Below are 17,425 nucleotides of genomic sequence, written 5' to 3'. Positions count from 1 at the left end.
ATAGTATAAATAAGGTGAAGAAGGAAGGACTCAAAGCCTACAGCATGGTAGGCACCCAAACCTACCTTTCCTACACACACTTACATACATACTTAGCTAGCATTCTGTCTGCCTACTTCATATGATTTTTGTGAGGCTCAAATAGGGTGATGTCTATGAAAGTCCTTAATCAAGTATCAGTAAAAAATAACTGTCATTATAACTAAGCTCAAAACTCTGCTCAGGGCACAGTGATGACTATTTTTTATAATCCTTGTCTTCAAGGGGCTAACCCTCAGATAAGTGAGCTACAAGTATACAAATGAGTGGAATATAGGTAAGAAGTAGTAGAATTAGTAAGTGCTAGAAGAGTGGTAATAATAGCTAACATAATTGAGCACTTAGCATGGGCCAGATCTAGTCTAGATGCTTTACCTATATTATCTCATTTAATCCTGAAATAAGCCCTATGGAGCACATGCTATTATATGCATAGATGTGGAAACTAAAGCACATGATGGCTAGGTAATTTGATTAAGTTTACACAACTAGTAAGTGGTGATACCAGGATTGAAATGCATGAATTCTGACTCTACAGCTCATACTATTAGAGATGCAGAGGCATGAATTAAAGAAGTGGAGAAATAATATGGTAACAAATAATGGGGTCTATTAATGAACTCATTGAGCACTCATATTGTGCCAGGCCTGGGCTAAGCACTTCACATGTGAGCTCTTACTTAATTCCAAAAACCCTCTGTGAGCTAGACACCACCCCAATTTTACAGATGAGGCAACAGATTTAATGATGTTAGGTTACTTGCTCAAGGTCTCACAGCTAGTTAGCAGAAAAAAACAGATCTCAAACTTAGCCCTGTCAGTGTGTAAAAAGCACATGCTCTTAACCTCTTTGCTCTTTGGATCAGTGGCAGGCAGTAGTGTGCAGGTTGGGCCCTGATGGCCAAAAAGAATTTGAATAGCTGATAATGAGTTGTATGGGAGTCCAAAGGGCACAGCATGAACAAAGGATTACACAGAGGAAATCTGGGGGCTTTAAAATAAAAATACAATCATTTTATTTTGTAATCCTTAAATCATAAGACAGGCTGGATATTCTTTTCTGCCATTAAAAACAACCTTTTAGGGCTTCCCTGGTGGCGCAGTGGTTGAGAGTCCGCCTGCCGATGCAGGGGACATGGGTTCGTGTCCCAGTCCAGGAAGGTCCCACATGCCGCGGAGCGGCTGGGCCCGTGAGCCATGGCCGCTGAGCCTGTGCATCCGGAGCCTGTGCTCCGCAACGGGAGAGGCCACAACAGTGAGAGGCCCGCGTACCGCCAAAAAAAAAACAAAAACTTTTAAATTAAAACAGCAGTATATATGTTATAGAATATTGGGAAATATATAAAGAAGCAAAAATAAGAAAATAAAACATGTCTTAGAAAAGATGTCTTTGAAAAGAAGAGAGTTATGGAAAATTAGTTGGAAAGGTACTTCAGGGACTGACTGCAGCAGCTTTGGCCTTAAATGCTGGACTGGGGAACCAAAACTACATTCCAAATGCATTGGAAGATTGTGAGCAGAGAGGGAGTATAATTAGACACTTAAGCCATGTTTAAGACAGACTTAAACGGAGAGACAAGAGGCAAGAAGATCAGGAAGGAGCCCATTACAGTAGACCAGGTAAAAGCTAAGGGCCTGAGTTATGAGCAAGCTATATATCATGACCACTGTAAGCTCAGACTGAGTCAGACCTAAGTTTGAACTTGGCTCCATTACTTACTAGCTATGTGATGCTGATTAAGTTAACTTGAACCTTGTGAGCCTCAGTTTCATCATCTATAAAGTAGGGATAATAAAACCCATGTAAAGAGTTGTTGTGAGGACTAAGTAAGCTATGAAACAATTAATGTGATTCAGGTTTCTCAACTTCTACACTATTGACATTTTGGGCCAAATAATTCTTTTTTTATGGAAGAGCTATCCCTGTGCATTAATAAGATATTTAGCAGCATCCTTGGTCTCTACCTACCCGTCCCCTCCCCACCCGCCCTGGCCCCCAGGTTGTGACAACCAAAAGTGCTCGATCTTCCTTTTCCGGTTAGTGGCCTGAGGTGACCTCTAAAAATGGTTCACTATTCACTTGACCCAGAAAATGCCACAAAATCATGCAAGTCGAGAGGTTCAAATCTTCGTGTTCACTTTAAGAACACTCGTGAAACAGCCCAGGCCATTAAGGGTATGCATATCTGAAAAGCCACCAAGTATCTGAAGGATGTCACTTTAAAGAAGCAGTGTGTGCCATTCCGTCGTTACAGTGGCGGAGTTGGTAGGTGTGCCCAGGCCAAACAGTGGGGCTGGACGCAGGGTCGGTGGCCCAAAAAGAGTGCTGAATTTTTACTGCACATGCTCAAAAATGCAGAGAGTAATGCTGAACTTAAGGGCTTAGATGTAGATTCTCTGGTCATTGAGCATATCCAGGTGAACAAAGCCCCCAAGATGTGGCACAGGACTTAGAGAGCTCATGGTCGGATCAACCCATACATGAGCTCTCCGTGCCACATTGAGATGATCCTTACTGAAAAAGAACAGATTGTTCCTAAACCAGAAGAGGAGGTTGCCCAGAAGAAAAAGATATCCCAGAAGAAATTGAAGAAACAAAAACTTATGGCCCGGGAATAAATGCTGCAAAAAATAAATGCAAATAAAAGTTAAAAAAAAAAAAAAAAAAGCGCTCGACATGGCCAAATAAACTCCGGTTGATAACTACCTGGCATAATTTCTGGCATATAAAGTATCAATAAATACAAGCTTTAAAAAGTAATTGCAGGGAATGAAGGGAGGGGAAGGTGGTTACTCAGTGATGAAAACAGAAATGTAAAAGTAAAACAAAGACAGATAAGATGAATTGCCTGGCTGACTGGATATGGAGATCATGAAAGAAGAAGGTACAGGAGGTGACCACAGCTTTAACTCTGTGTGATTCATCCAACCAAAACAAATAAGGAAGAAAGGAGAGTGTGAAGGCTTAAGGGACCAAGAGACATGCAAATAAAGATATTTGAAAGGATTAAGAATTCTGGTCTTTAGCTAGGGAGAAGGGTCAGTGCAGGTCTATGAATCAAATATAAAAATCACTCTTTATGTTTCCTGAGCTTTTAATGTTTTCAGTTATAGTTCCAAAGTGAGTACTAGTCACAAGCCTTAATTGTAGAGCTCTCAGGAGAAATAAACTTAAAAGACATGTTTGACAATGAATATGTATTGTCATTAAAATCAGAAAAAAAGGTATTCTATTTTCAGAAGGAAATATAATCAGAAAAAAAATATAAAGCAAATAAGACATTAAAAAAAACACTACAAATTTGTACAAAGTGACAGACTTTGTTAGTTTTCCATCCTTTCACCAGAAAACTGAAAAACTGGTATGTACTGATCTTCCGAAGATTAAACCAACTTCAGGGCTTCTAGTATGTGCCATATATTTTAGAGATATTGGTGAAAGAAAAAAAGTTGAATCCAAAACCTATGCATGTTCAAATTCCAGTAGTTTGATACCTTTCGGAAAAGTCAGATCTATCTGGCTCTATAGCCTCCCGGTCCCCAGCAGACCCCCATGGCAACTCTTGCAGCCTTTGCCAAGCCACCTGAGCAAACAAGACTGTATCCCTGCTTGTCACCTGCTACGTAGTCTATTCCAAGGCCCTTTCAAGAACTAGTCAAAGCAGAAAAGCACTGAAACTGATCTGACACATCTACATACAGTGACCGTACTTTGATTTTTCCAAGATTATTATGTTCTGTGGTCTCCATGAACCAATGTTCTATAAATTCCAATATTCAGGAATTCAAACTAAATTTCCATATAAAAAGCCCATGTGATATCATGACACATTTGCCGAAATCCATAAAGTATAAAATATGAAGAGTGAACCCTAATGTAAACTATGAATTTTGGGTGATAATATTGTACGATATCAATGTAGGTTCACTGATTATAACAAATGTACCATTCTGGTATGGGATGTTGATGGGAGGAGACTGTACAATATGTTTGGAAGTGAGTATATGGAAACTCTGTACTTTCTGCTCAATATTGCTGTGAACTTAAAACCTTTCTAAAAAATAGTCTATTTAAAAGGGGAAAAAAAATTTCATGTGAGATCTGTTGTTCTGATTTTGGATTCAGAAAACGTGATCCTTGTAGATGCGCAGGAGCAGATGCCAGAGAGAGGACTTATGCTAAGGGCCAGAGACAAGGTCTGAGAAAGCAAGCTCTGAACTCCTGGGATTGTCATGAAGAAAATAAAATTTTCCAATCAAAAAATGCAGAAATCGGGCTTCCCTGGTGGCGCAGTGGTTGGGAGTCCGCCTGCCGATGCAGGGGACACAGGCTCGTGCCCCGGTCTGGGAGGATCCCATGTGCCGCGGAGCAGCTGGGCCCGTGAGCCGTGGCCGCTGAGCCTGCGCGTCCGGAGACTGTGCTCCGCAACGGGAGAGGCCACAGCAGTGAGAGGCCCACGTGCCGCAAAAAAAAAAAAAAAAATGCAGAAATCCAAATGGTGAGCTTTCTCATTGCAGCTGGATAAAGACTCCCATTTTTGTCATGGGGTAAATTTATATGTGCCAAATTTACAAAGAGGGGTGTAGAAAGTGAGTAAATGCCTCGTCAGGAAGCTCTCTAAACTAAATGACAATTTTTGGATAAGGTTAAAAGTAGGAAGAAATGACATCCCTATCTCAAATTCTTTAAAAAATCAATACCACTTCCAGTTTCCAGTCTGGCCATGTATGGAGCTTAGAAGTTGCCACTCTGTCCTAACAACAAGAAAAAGCTGGATGAAGTGGAAAATCAACAACTCTTCATAGATGTGGCAGAGAAGTGAGGTCAGATGGCAAAACACTGTCCCCAAAATTGGAGAGACAGATACAGTTAAGAGAGAATCACAACCTACTAAAGCTGAAACTCTTGAGCAGAAAATTCCACAGGAACCAGTGCCAGAGTAAGAACACCTAAGCTGTAGTTGATGAATTGTTGGAAGCTAAGTGTGGATAACTCTGAGAGTTAAAACTCTAGAGGGAGGACTTCCCTGGTGGTCCAGTGGTTAAGACTCCATGCTTCCAATGCAGGGGGCACGGGTTCAATCCCTGGTTGGGGAAGTTCCGCATGCTGCATGGCACCGCCAAAAACAAAAACAAAAAACTCCAGAGGGACCCAGTCACAGGAGGGCTCCACACTTTTGTGAGTTTTACCTCCAAAACCTCTACCAGGACCTCACAGTGAGTATCAGAGAAAATTCCTTCTTGCTTCCAGAAGAGAGAGGGGAAAAAGACCCCTGAAATATACCAGAGCATTCTGTTCTTAACAAGGCCTGCATTCAGGAAAACATTATTTTATTAGAGCCTAACTTGCTGGAGTTTTATCAGAGCCTAACCAACCTAGGAGACGGGAAATACCCAACTCTAGCTTCCTCTAACATCCCACATGAAGGAAAAAGGAATAACCCAACTCCAGCCCACCCAGCCATCCTGTCCCACCTAAGGGGGAAAAGAACCCTGAGAAGCGCTAGTAAAGTTCGCTGTTCTGCAGCACTGGCTCACCAAAACACTGAGACCAAATCAAAGGACTATAGAATGCTTCCCCTTCCCCACATGTTACCACTACATTACTAAAGGCCTGTTTATAGCAATTCCTTTTACCTAGTACACCACATTCAATTTTCAACAAAAAAAACCCACAAGGCATACTGAAAGGCAAAACAAGCATCAGAAATCAGAGTCAGACACTGCAGAAATGTTGGAATTATCAGACCAGGAACTTTAAAGAATATGATTAATATGCTAAGGGTTTTAATGGAAAACAGACAACATGAAAGACAGATGGATAATTTAAGCAGGGAGGTGGAAATTCTAAGAAAGAATCAAAATAAAATGCTAGAAAATAAAAAATACTGTAATAGAAATGAAGAAGGCTTTGATAGGCTCAATAGTAGACTGGGCATGGCTAAAGAAAGATCTCTGACCTTGAAGATATGACAGTAGAAACTCCCAAAACTGAAAAGCAAAGAGAAAAAAAGACTAAAACAAACAAAAGAACAGAATCTCCAAGGACTGTGGGACAACAAAAGGTGTTACGTATGTGTAATGGGAATACTAGAAGGAAAAGAAAGAAACAGAAGCAATATTTGAAGTAATAATGACTGAGAATTTCCCCCAAATTAATGTCAGATACCAAACTACAGATCCAAGAAGCTCAGAGAACACCAAGCAAGATCAATGCCAAAAAAACCCCACTACACCTAGACATCATATTCAAACTTCAGAAAATCAAAGGTTAAAAGAAAAAAATCAAATCTTGGACTTCCCTGGTGGTCCAGTGGGTAAGACTCCAGGGAGCCTGGGTTCGATCCCTGGTCAGGGAACTAGATCCTGCATACGTGCTGCAACTAAGAGTTCGCATACTGCAACTAGGAGTCCACACGCCACAACTAGGAGTCCACATGCCACAACTAGGAGTCCGCATGTCGCAACTAAGAAGTCCACATGCTGCAACTAAGAGCCCGCATGCCACAGTGAAGATCCCACATGCCGCAACTAAGACCCAGAGCAGCCAAAATAAAATAAAATAAAATAAAATATAAAAATTAAAAAAGGGTGACATAACTTAAAAGAAAAAAATCTTGAAAGAAGCCGGAGGGAAAAAACATCCTACCTATAGAGGAGCAAAGGTAATAATTACATCCAAGTTAACCTCAAAATGATGCAAGCAAGAAGGGAACAGAGTAAATGTTTAGGGTGATGAGAGAAATAAACCCACCAACCTAGAATTCTGTATCTTGTGAAATTATCCTTCAAAAGTGAAAGAGAAATAAAGAATTTCTCAGACAAACAAAATTGGAGAGAATTCATTGCCAGTACACCTGCCTAGCAAGAAATGTTAAAAGCAGTTCTTCAGAGGGAAGGAAAATGTTAATAAAGTCAGAAACTCAGATCTACATAATAAGAAGTAAGAGCACTGGAGAATAAGTAAAGGTAAAATTAAAACTTATTTTTCTTATTCTTAGTTCTAACAAGTAACAGTTTAAAATAATAATAGCGGGCTTCCCTGGTGGCGCAGTGGTTGAGAGTCCGCCTGCCAATGCAGGGGACACAGGTTCATTTCCCGGTCCGGGAAGATCCCACATGCCGCGGAGCAGCTAGGCCCGTGAGCCATGGCCGCTGAACCTGCGCGTCCAGAGCCTGTGCTCCGCAACGGGAGAGGCCACAGCAGTGAGAGGCCCGCGTACCGCAAAAAAAAATAGTAATAGCATGTATTCTACTGTATATACTTACGTGTAAGTGAAATGAATGACAACATGATATAAGGGATGGGAGGTAGGAATTAGGAATATTTTGTTATTATAAGGTATACATACTACTTGTGAAATAGTATAGTGTTATTTGAAAGCTAACTTAGATTAGTTGTAAACGTATATTGCAAACTCTAGGGAACCACTAAAAAAAAAGTTAAAAAAGAAGTACAACTGACATACTCAGAAAAGAAAGAAAACAGAATCATATAAAATGCTCACTTAAAACTACAAGAGGCAGAAAAAAATGTGGAAGACAAAATTAAGGACAAATAACAAGGACAATACATAGAAAATACTAACAAATATGGTAGATATTAATCCAACTATATCAATTATCACCTTAAACATCTTAAATACACTAATTGAAAGACAGAGATTGTCAGAGTGAATCCAAAAACAAGACCCAACTACATGTTGTCTATTGGAAACACACATATAGATTAAAAATAAAGGGATGGAGAAAGATATATCATGGTAACATCAATCAAAAGAAAGCAGGTGTGTCATCAAAAAACAAGTGTTTTGATGTTTGATGTGTTTTAAGGACACCCCTGCCCTGCTTTCTTTTGATTGGTGTTACCATGATATATCTTTCTCCACCCTTTTACTTTTAGTCAAAAAGACAATAAGTCAGTCTTGGTGAAGATGTGGAGAAAAGGTAAATCTTGTGCACTGTTGGTGGGACTGTAAACTGGTGCAGCCACTATAGAAAACAGTATAGAAGTTCCTCAAAAAGTTAAAAATAGAACTGCCATAAGATCCAACAATTTCACTTCTGGGTATTTACCCAAAGAAAACAGAAACACTAATTTGAATATACATACATACATAACAATCTTCATTGCAGCATTATTTACAACAGGAAGATACGGAAGCAACTTAAGTGTCCATCAATAGACAAGTGGGTAAAAAGATGTGGTTATGTATATAAAATGAAATATTATTTGGTCACTAAAAAAATGAAATCCTGCCATTTGTGACAACATGGATGAATCTAAAGGATATTATACTAAGTAAAATAAGTCAGAGACAAATACTGCACAATCTCACATTTGGAATCTAAAAAACAAAACAAAATGAAACAGACTCACAGACACAAAGAACAAACAGGTGGTTGCCAAAAGAGGGGGGTGGTGGAGTGGATGATATTGGTGGAGTGGATGATATTGGTGAAGGGGATTCAGAGGTACAAACCTCCAGTTACATAATATAAGTCATGGGGTTGTAATATATACATTAAGGAGTACGGTCAATAATATTGAAAGTTGTACAGGAAGAGATGGTTACTAGACTTACCATGAGGATCATTTCACAATGTATACAAATGTCAAATCATTATGTAGAACACCTGAAACTAACATAATATTGTATGTAACCTATATTTATTTTTTAAAAAGTAAATGAATTGACAGATGGGCAGAGGGACAGATGGATGGATAGATATGGATTAAAGCAGAGTGAAACAATGGGAGAATATAGGAGGTGGGCATATGAGTATTCACTCTACAGTCTTTAACTTCTCTGGTGTTTGAAATTTTTGTAATAATATTTGGGGAAAAGTTTTTTAAATACATCAAAAAAGTTATAATTTTTGGAACTGACTGATGAGTACATCGGGGCTCTTTATACCATTCTCTTTACATCTGCATATATTTGGATATTTCCACAATAAAATTTATAAACTTTAAAAACAAGTTAACAGGCTAAAAAAAAAACTAAGAATGGGTATATTAATTTCAGACAAAGCAAATTTCAGAGTGAGGTAAGTTATCAGGGATAACAAAGGGCATTACATAATGATAAAGGCATCAGTACTCCAAAGATGACATAACAACCCTTAATGTGTATGCACCTAACAACAAAGCATCAAAATATGAGATAAACTCATTATTTAAATTTACAATTCTTTGACCCAAAATGTGGTTGAATACTTATTCATAATGTTTCATTTTAAAATATTTATTTATGTCTGTATGTCCAATTTTTATTGTGACATATATCAAAAGTATGTGTATGTATAATTTAAATCATCATAATAATACAGTAAACACTAATTTTTTAGCTTATGAAAAAATATGAGGTAAAAACTGATACTGGTAGAACTGCAAAAAGAAATAGATTTGAATCTATTATTATAGTTGGACACTTTAACACCCATCTATCAGAAATGAACAGATCTAACAGCCATAAAATCAGTAAGAACACAGCTGAACTACACTGAGCTACAAATCAACTGAACATAATTGACATTTACAGACTACTTTATCCAACAACAGCAATATTACACATTCTTCTCAAGCTCATGTGGAACGTCCACCAAGACAGACCACATTCTGGATCATAAAACACACCTTAACAAACTTAAAAGAACAGAAATCATACAGTGAATGTCTGCTCTCAGATCACAATGGAATTAAACTAGAAATCAATAACAGCAAGATAGCTGGAAAATTACTTAAAATATTTGGAGATTAAACAATACAATTCTAAACACATGGGTCAAAGAAGAAATCTGAAGAGAAATTTTTAAAATATTTTGAAATATTTTAAAAATGAAAATACAACTTATCAAATGAAATACAACTTATCAAAATTCGTAGGATGCATCAATAACAGTGCTTAAAGAAAAATTAATAGCACTGAATGTTTTAGAGTTGAATTTGAATTCAATATTAGAGTTGAAAATTGAATATTAGAAAAGATCTAAAATCAATAATCTAAGCTTCCACCTTAGGAAACTAGAATAGGAAGAGCAAATTAAAACCAAAGCCGGCAGAAGAAAAGAAATAATAAGAACTAGAGGGAAAAAAAATCAATGAAATCGAAAATAAGAAATCAATAGAGAAAATCAACAAAACCAAAAGCTGGTTCTTTGAAAAGATAAATAAAATCAATAAGCCTCTAGCCAGGCTAAGAAAACAAGGGAGAAGACACAAATTACCAAAATCAGAAATGAAAGAGGTGACATCAGTACAGATCACACAGACATTAGAATAAAGAAATACTATGAACAACTTTATGCCCACAAATTTGATAACCTAGATGAAATGGACCAATTCCTGGAAAGACATAATCTCCCAAAACTCACACAAGAAGAAATAATCTAAATAGCCTTATTATTAAATTAAATCAATAATTAATTATCTTCCCAAACAGAAAGCACCAGGCCCAGATGGGTTCACTGGTGAATTCTACAGAACACGTAAGAACAAAATTATACCAATTTTCTATAATCTCTTCCAGAATACAGAAGCAGAAGGGATATTTCTGAACTTATTATGTGAGGTCAGCATTCCAAGACCTTGTAAGAAAATTACAAACCAATTTCTCTCATTAATACGGATTTAAAAATCCTCAACAAAATACTAGCAAATGGAATCCAACAATGTAAACAGAAATATACATCATAACCAAATGGGATTTATTCCAGGTATGCAAGGCTGGTTTGTCATTTGAAAATTATTAATATAATCCATCGAATCAACATGCTAAAGAAAAAAAACACTTGATCATATCAAAAGATGCAGAAAAAAGCATTTGACAAAATCCAACACCCATTCCCAATAAAAACTCTCAGGAAACTAGGAATAGAAGGGAACTTCCTTAATGTGATAAAGAACATCTGCAAAAAACCTACAGCTAACACCAAACTTAATGATAAGAAACTCAAAGCCTTCCTGCTAAGATCAGGAACAATGCAAGGATGCCCCTCTCACTACTGCTTTTCAACATCACACTGGAAGTCCCAGCTATTGTGATAAGACAGCAAAAAGGAAATAAAAGGTATACAGATTAGGAAGGAAGAAATAAAACTGTCTTTGTTCACAGATGACAAGATCGTCTATGTAGAAAATCCTAAAGAATCAACAAAAAACTCCTGGAACTAATAAGCAGTGATAATAAGGTTTCAGGATACAAGGCTAATAAACAAAAGTCAGTCACTTTCCTATATACAAGTAATGAACAAATGGAATTTGAAATTAAAAATACATTACCATTTATAATAGCACAACCCTCCCAAAATGAAATACTTAGGTATAAAACTAACAAAATATGTACAAGATCTATATGAGGAAAACTACAAAATCCTGATGAAAAAAATGTCAAAAAAGTACTAGAGAGATATTACATATTCATAGATAGGAAAAGTCAATATCACCAGATACCAGTTCCTCCCACCTTGATTTACAGATTCAATGCAATCTCAATCAAAATCCCAGCAACTTATTTTGTAGATATCAACAAACTGATTCTAAAGTTCATATGCAGAGGCAAAAGACCCAGAATGGCCAATACAATATTGAAATAGAAGAACAAAGCTGAAGAACTGACACTATCTGACTTCAAGAATTATTATGAAGTCACAGTAATCAAGACAGTGTGGTACTGGGGAAAAAACAAATAGATTAATGGAACAGAATAGAGAGCCTAGAAACGGACCCACATAAATACAACCAAATGATCTTTGACAAAGGAGTAAAAGCAATAAAATGTAGCCAAGTTAGCCTTCAAGAAATGGTGCTGGAACAACTGGATATCTACATATATTAAAAAAAAAAAAAATCAATCTACACACAGACCTTACACCCTTAACAAAAATTAACTCAAAATGGATCACAGGCCTAAATGAAAAACACAAAACTATGAGACTCCTAGAAGATAACACAGGAGAAAACCTAGATGACCTTCTGCATGGCAATGAATTGTTGGGTTCAACACCAAAAGCATGACCCATGAAAGAAATAATTAGTAAGCTAGACTTCATTAAAATGAAAAATTTCTGGTCTGCTAAAGACAATGTCATTAGAATGAGATGACCAGACTACGAGAAAATATTGGTAAAAGACACATCTGAGGGCTTCCCTGGTGGCGCAGTGGTTGAGAGTCCGCCTGCCGATGCAGGGGACATGGGTTCGTGCCCCAGTCTGGGAAGATCCCACATGCCGTGGAGCGGCTGGGCCCGTGAGCCATGGCCGCTTAGCCTGTGCATCCGGAGCCTGTGCTCCGCAACAGGAGAGGCCACAACAGTGAGAGGCCCACGTACCGCAAAAAAAAAAAAAAAAAAGACACATCTGATAAAGGACTGCTATCCAAAATTATAAAAGAAACTCTTAAAACTCCACAATAAGAAAACACCCTCAACAATAAGAAAATGAACAACCAAATTAAAAAATAGGTGAGAAACCTTACTAGACACCTCACCAAAGAAGATACAGAGATGGCAAGCAAGCATAAGATGTTCAACATCATCTGTCATTAGGGGAGTGCAAGTTAATATGACAAGATATCACTACACACCTGTTAGAATGACTCCCACACCAAAAAAAAAAAGAGAGAGAGAGAGACAATATCATATGCTGGGGAGGATGATGTAGAGCAACCGGAATTCTCATTCCTTGCTGGTAGAAATGCTACCTTGGAAGACAGTTTGGCAGTTGCATACAAACTAAACATACTCATACCATATGATCCAGTAACCACCCTTGGTATTTACCCAAATGAACTGAAAACTTATGTCCACACAAAAATTTACATACAGATGTTTATATATAGCAGCTCATAACTACCAAAACTTGGAAGTGGCTAAGATGCGCTTTGGTAGGTGAGTGGATAAACTGTGGTACATCCAGACAAAGGAATTGTTATTCAGTGCTAAAAAGAAATGAGCTATCGGGCTTCCCTGGTGGTGCAGTGGTTGAGAGTCCGCCTGCCGATGCAGGGGACGCGGGTTCGTTCCCCGGTCCGGGAAGATCCCACATGCCGCGGAGCGGCTGGGCCCGTGAGCCATGGCTGCTGAGCCTGCGCGTCCGGAGCCTGTGCTCCGCAACGGGAGAGGCCACAACAGTGAGAGGCCCGCGTACCGGAAAAAAAAAAAAAAAAAAGAAAAGAGCTATCAAGCTATGAAAAGACATGGAGGAAACTTAAATGCATATTACTAAGTGAAAGAAGCCACTCTAAAAAGGCCACATACTATATGATTCCAACTGCATAACATCTGGAAAAGGCAAAACTATGGAGACAGCAAAAAGATTAGTAGTTGCCAGTGGTTAGGAAGGAGGGAGGGAGGGATGAATAGGCAGAGCACAGAGAATTTTTAGGGCAGTGAAACTATTCTGTAACATACTGCAATGGTAATACACATCATTACCTATTTGTCAAAATCCACAGAAGGTACAATACCAAGAGTGAAATCTAAACTATGAGGACTTCCCTGGTGGTCCAGTGGGTAAGACTCCGCACTCCCAATGCAGAGGGCCTGGGTTAGATCCCTGGTCGGGGAACTAGATTCCACATGCATGCCGCAACTAAGAGTCCACATGCTACAACTAAGAAGTCCACATGCCGCAACCAAGAGTCCAAAGGCTGCAACGGAGATCCTGTGCGCTGCAACAGAGATCCTGCGCGCCGCAACAAAGACCCCCCCCGGTGCTACATACATTCATGAATGTATGCATGCATGCATGAATAAATAAATAAATATATTTTTTAAAAGAGCAGTGGCTGAAACCAGCAATGGTCATTTTATAAATAAATAAATAAAATAGAAACTATGGATTTTGGGTGACAATGATGTGTCAGTGTACGTTTATCAACTGTAACAAATGCATCACTCTGGTAATGGATGTTGATAGTTGGTCGGGGGTCATGCACGTTGGGAACAGGGAGTATATTGGAACTCTCTGTACTTTCCACTCAATTTGGGGGTGAACCTAAAGCTGCTCCAAAAATAAAGTTTATTAGTTAAATAAAATACATATGAAAGAAAAAATACTAATTTTCTAACTTTTCAAGTATTAATAGCTATTGCCTTTAGAAGCCTGGAGAAAAAACGGCGGTACAATTTTTACAAAGAAGAAAACCATATATTCACAATTTTTGAAGTTAAAAAAGGCTCCCTTAAAACTGCTTAAGTGAATTAATCCCTGCCATGTTTTGTCAGTGGGCACTTATGACTCTAATGGGAATGGTGACCATGTAAACTTCTAGGAAGTGTGTAATTTCAGTGGCAGGTATCTCCTGAACATGGCCTCTCTACATATTTAAAAGGTTAATAGGGACTTCCCTGGTGTTCCAGTGGCTAAGACTGCGTTCCCAATGCAGGGGGCCTGGGTTCAATCCCTGGTCAGGGAACTAGATCCCACATGCCACAACTAAGACCCAGCGCAGCCAAATAAATAAATATTTAAAAAATAATAATAAAAGTTAATAAACCTGCTTGGAGAGGCCTAGTAGTACTTACAAATGGTAAGTCAGGCCAAAACACTGGCCACCAATGGCCTGCATCTGAACCATATCCCTTGGGAGTGCTGGTACCTGCCTAGGTTCAGCCCTCTGTGACCTGGAATTCAGCTCTGGCTTCTTCCTGTGACACAGTCTGACCCCACGTGGGCTCAGCCCATAGCCAAGTACCTTTTTGCCCTATCACCTTCTGCCCAGTAACCATGTGGCTCTGGATCAGTGGATATTCCAAATCTCAACAGCCCTAAGTTCCTCTATGTTACAATCAGCTCCTGAAGACTTTGATGCCCTGAATTTTTAAATGATGTTGAAGTCACCATAACACAACTCTGAACTGAATCTCTTTTTTAAGTTAAAATGCTCAAGAATGATTTGATACTTTAAAGGGAAAAAAGGGGTATAAACACCACCACCATTCTCTGAACACTGGCAATGCCCTTGAGAGGCACTGGAAGTGCGTTAGTGAAGACAGCAAATAGGTAATACAAAGAGACAGCTTTGGAGCCACACCAAAACAAAAACAAAATCCATACACACCAAAAACAAAACAAAACAAAACCCCACAAAAAACCTGAGTTAGATTACTGGCTCTGTCTTAGGAATCTTGAAGAAGCTAGTACTTAACCTCTCTGTACCTCAGTTTTCCTCATTTGTATAAAGGAGGAAATGACAATGCCAACTTAGTAAGGATGTTATTAAGAATTCAAAGTAACAGTTTTGCATAACAGTTTTGCAAAGTCCCATCTTTACCCTTGATGTGATCCATGAGAAGACAAAATGGGGGAGAAAATGTAGGCCTTATCATATATCTAAAGAAATTATCCAAAATCCCTGCTTTAATTATATAATCAAATGACTAACATTGGACCAGTCTCTTCACAAAAAAATGAGCATTTTCTTGGCAGCCACAGGAGTAATGTTTTATGACCCATGCCTTCAACCTAATCCTACCCACGTGATTTTACCCTTTTCCCTAGCAGACACTGGGGCACCTGACTAGTTTTGCCTACCCAAGAAACAAGGAGGTCCAGAAGCTTTGGAGAGCCAACGCAGTTCAAGCTCAAAAGAGAAAAAAACCTATGTCTATGTCATGGCAGAAGAAAAAAAGGAAAAACAAAAACAAAACCCAGCAGCTTAATAAAGGAAGCTAGCAGAAGATTAAACTCCTGTTTTTCACTGAAAAGCAACTGCATAAAGACTAAAAACATAAATCTGTACTGATTAAAAAAGTGTTGGAGGTGGGACTTACCCTGTGGTGCAGTGGCTGAGAATCCGCCTACCAATGCAGGAGACATGGGTTTGATCCCTGCGCCGGGAGGATCCCACATGCCGCGGAGCAACTAAGCCCGTGTGCCACTGCTACTAAGCCTGCGCTCCAGAGCCCTTGAGCCACAACTACTGACCCCACGTGCTGCAACTAGCCTGAGTGCTGCAATTACTGAAGCCCGCACACCTAGAGCCTGTGCTCTGCAACGAGAAGCCACTGCAACGAGAAGCCTGTGCACTGCCACGAAGAGGAGCCCCCACTCGCCGCAACTAGAGAAAGCCCACGAACAGCAACGAAGACCCAACGCAGCCAAAAAAAAAAAAACAAAAACAAGTGTCGGAGGTATCCTAGACAAACCCCACACTACACAGGAATAAGAAAGCAGCTCTATTTCCACAGTGTTGGGTTTTCAAAGGTTTCCATCCTCTGACATAACCCTTTATTCTTAAAGCCTAGGAATGTCCCCTTCTACACAGTCTCATCAACTCAGAGCTCCAATTCGGCTCTGAGGTGAAGGTACAATTTTTAAAGGTAGGTATAGTGTAGCTTCTATCCCAACCTCAGCCACTACCTGACTTTGTGATTGTTTAAGAATCATTTCTTTTGTCTGAGCCTCAATGTTTCTTTTCTGTAAAATAAGGATAATACACAAAATAGTTTTTTGGGGCACTGTAACTGTTCTGTGTCCTGATTGTTCTGTATCCTAATTTTAAGAAATAAAAATAATAAATGAAAACAATAGGGATAATAACTTTCCCCTCACAGAACTGTCATGAGAATTAAACTAAAACCTATGTCAAAAGGGCCTAGAGGGCTTCCCTGGTGGCACAGTGGTTAAGAGTCTGCCTGCCAATGCAGGGTACAGGGGTTCGAGCCCTGGTCCAGGAAGATCCCACATGTCGCGGAGCAACTAAGCCCATGCACCACAACTACCGAGCCTGCGCTCTAGAGCCCGAGCACCACAACTACTGAAGCCCATGTGCCACAACTACTGAGCCTGTGCTCTAGAGCCCGAGCACCACAACTACTGAAGCCCATGTGCCACAACTACTGAAGTCCACATGCCTAGAGCCCATGCTCCACAACAAGGGAAGCCACCGCAATAAGAGGCCCACGCACTGCAACAACAGCGGCCCCTGCTGCTGTAACTGAAGAAAAGCCTGCATGCAGCAACAAAGACTCAACACAGCCAAAAAATAAATTAAATTAGATTAGATTAAAAGGCGGGGGTGGGGTGGGTAGAGCAGCAGTCCCCAACCTTTTTGGCACCAGGGACCAGTTTCCTGGAAGACAATTTTTCCACGGACCGGGGTGGGGGTGTGGGTGCGGAAATGGTTCAGGCGGTAATGCGACCAATGGGGAGTGATGGGCAGCGGCAGATGAAGCTTTGCTTGCTTGCCCGCCACTCACCTCCTGCTGTGCGGCCTGGTTCCTAATGGGCCGTGGACCGAGGGTTAGGGACCCCTGGCCTAGAGTACAGTGCATGGCTAGCTCATAGTAAACAACAGGCATTAATTCCCTACCCTTTCCCTTTGATACAGCCTTATCCTCCAGCAGGAGAGGAGGACATGGTTTCTCCTTTCAGCAAAAT

The 17,425-nt window shown here is 39.5% G+C and overlaps 1 protein-coding gene and 1 pseudogene across 5 annotated transcripts in view; one reads left to right on the top strand and one right to left on the bottom strand.

Moving 5' to 3' along the window:
• NR6A1 (nuclear receptor subfamily 6 group A member 1) overlaps window positions 1-17,425 on the bottom strand; it is a gene marked incomplete at its 5' end in the record, with an annotated part of 201,455 nt that overhangs the window by 92,746 nt on the left and 91,284 nt on the right. The window lies entirely within an intron of this gene.
• On the top strand, window positions 2,089-2,701 carry LOC309823833 (large ribosomal subunit protein uL22-like; annotated as a pseudogene). The gene has a single exon. The product of its transcript is annotated as a large ribosomal subunit protein uL22-like (transcript).

Source organism: Grampus griseus, assembly GCF_964374135.1.
Source record: "Grampus griseus genome assembly, chromosome: 6".
Lineage (NCBI taxonomy): Eukaryota > Metazoa > Chordata > Mammalia > Artiodactyla > Delphinidae > Grampus > Grampus griseus.
This window is presented reverse-complemented; position numbering and strand designations above follow the sequence as displayed.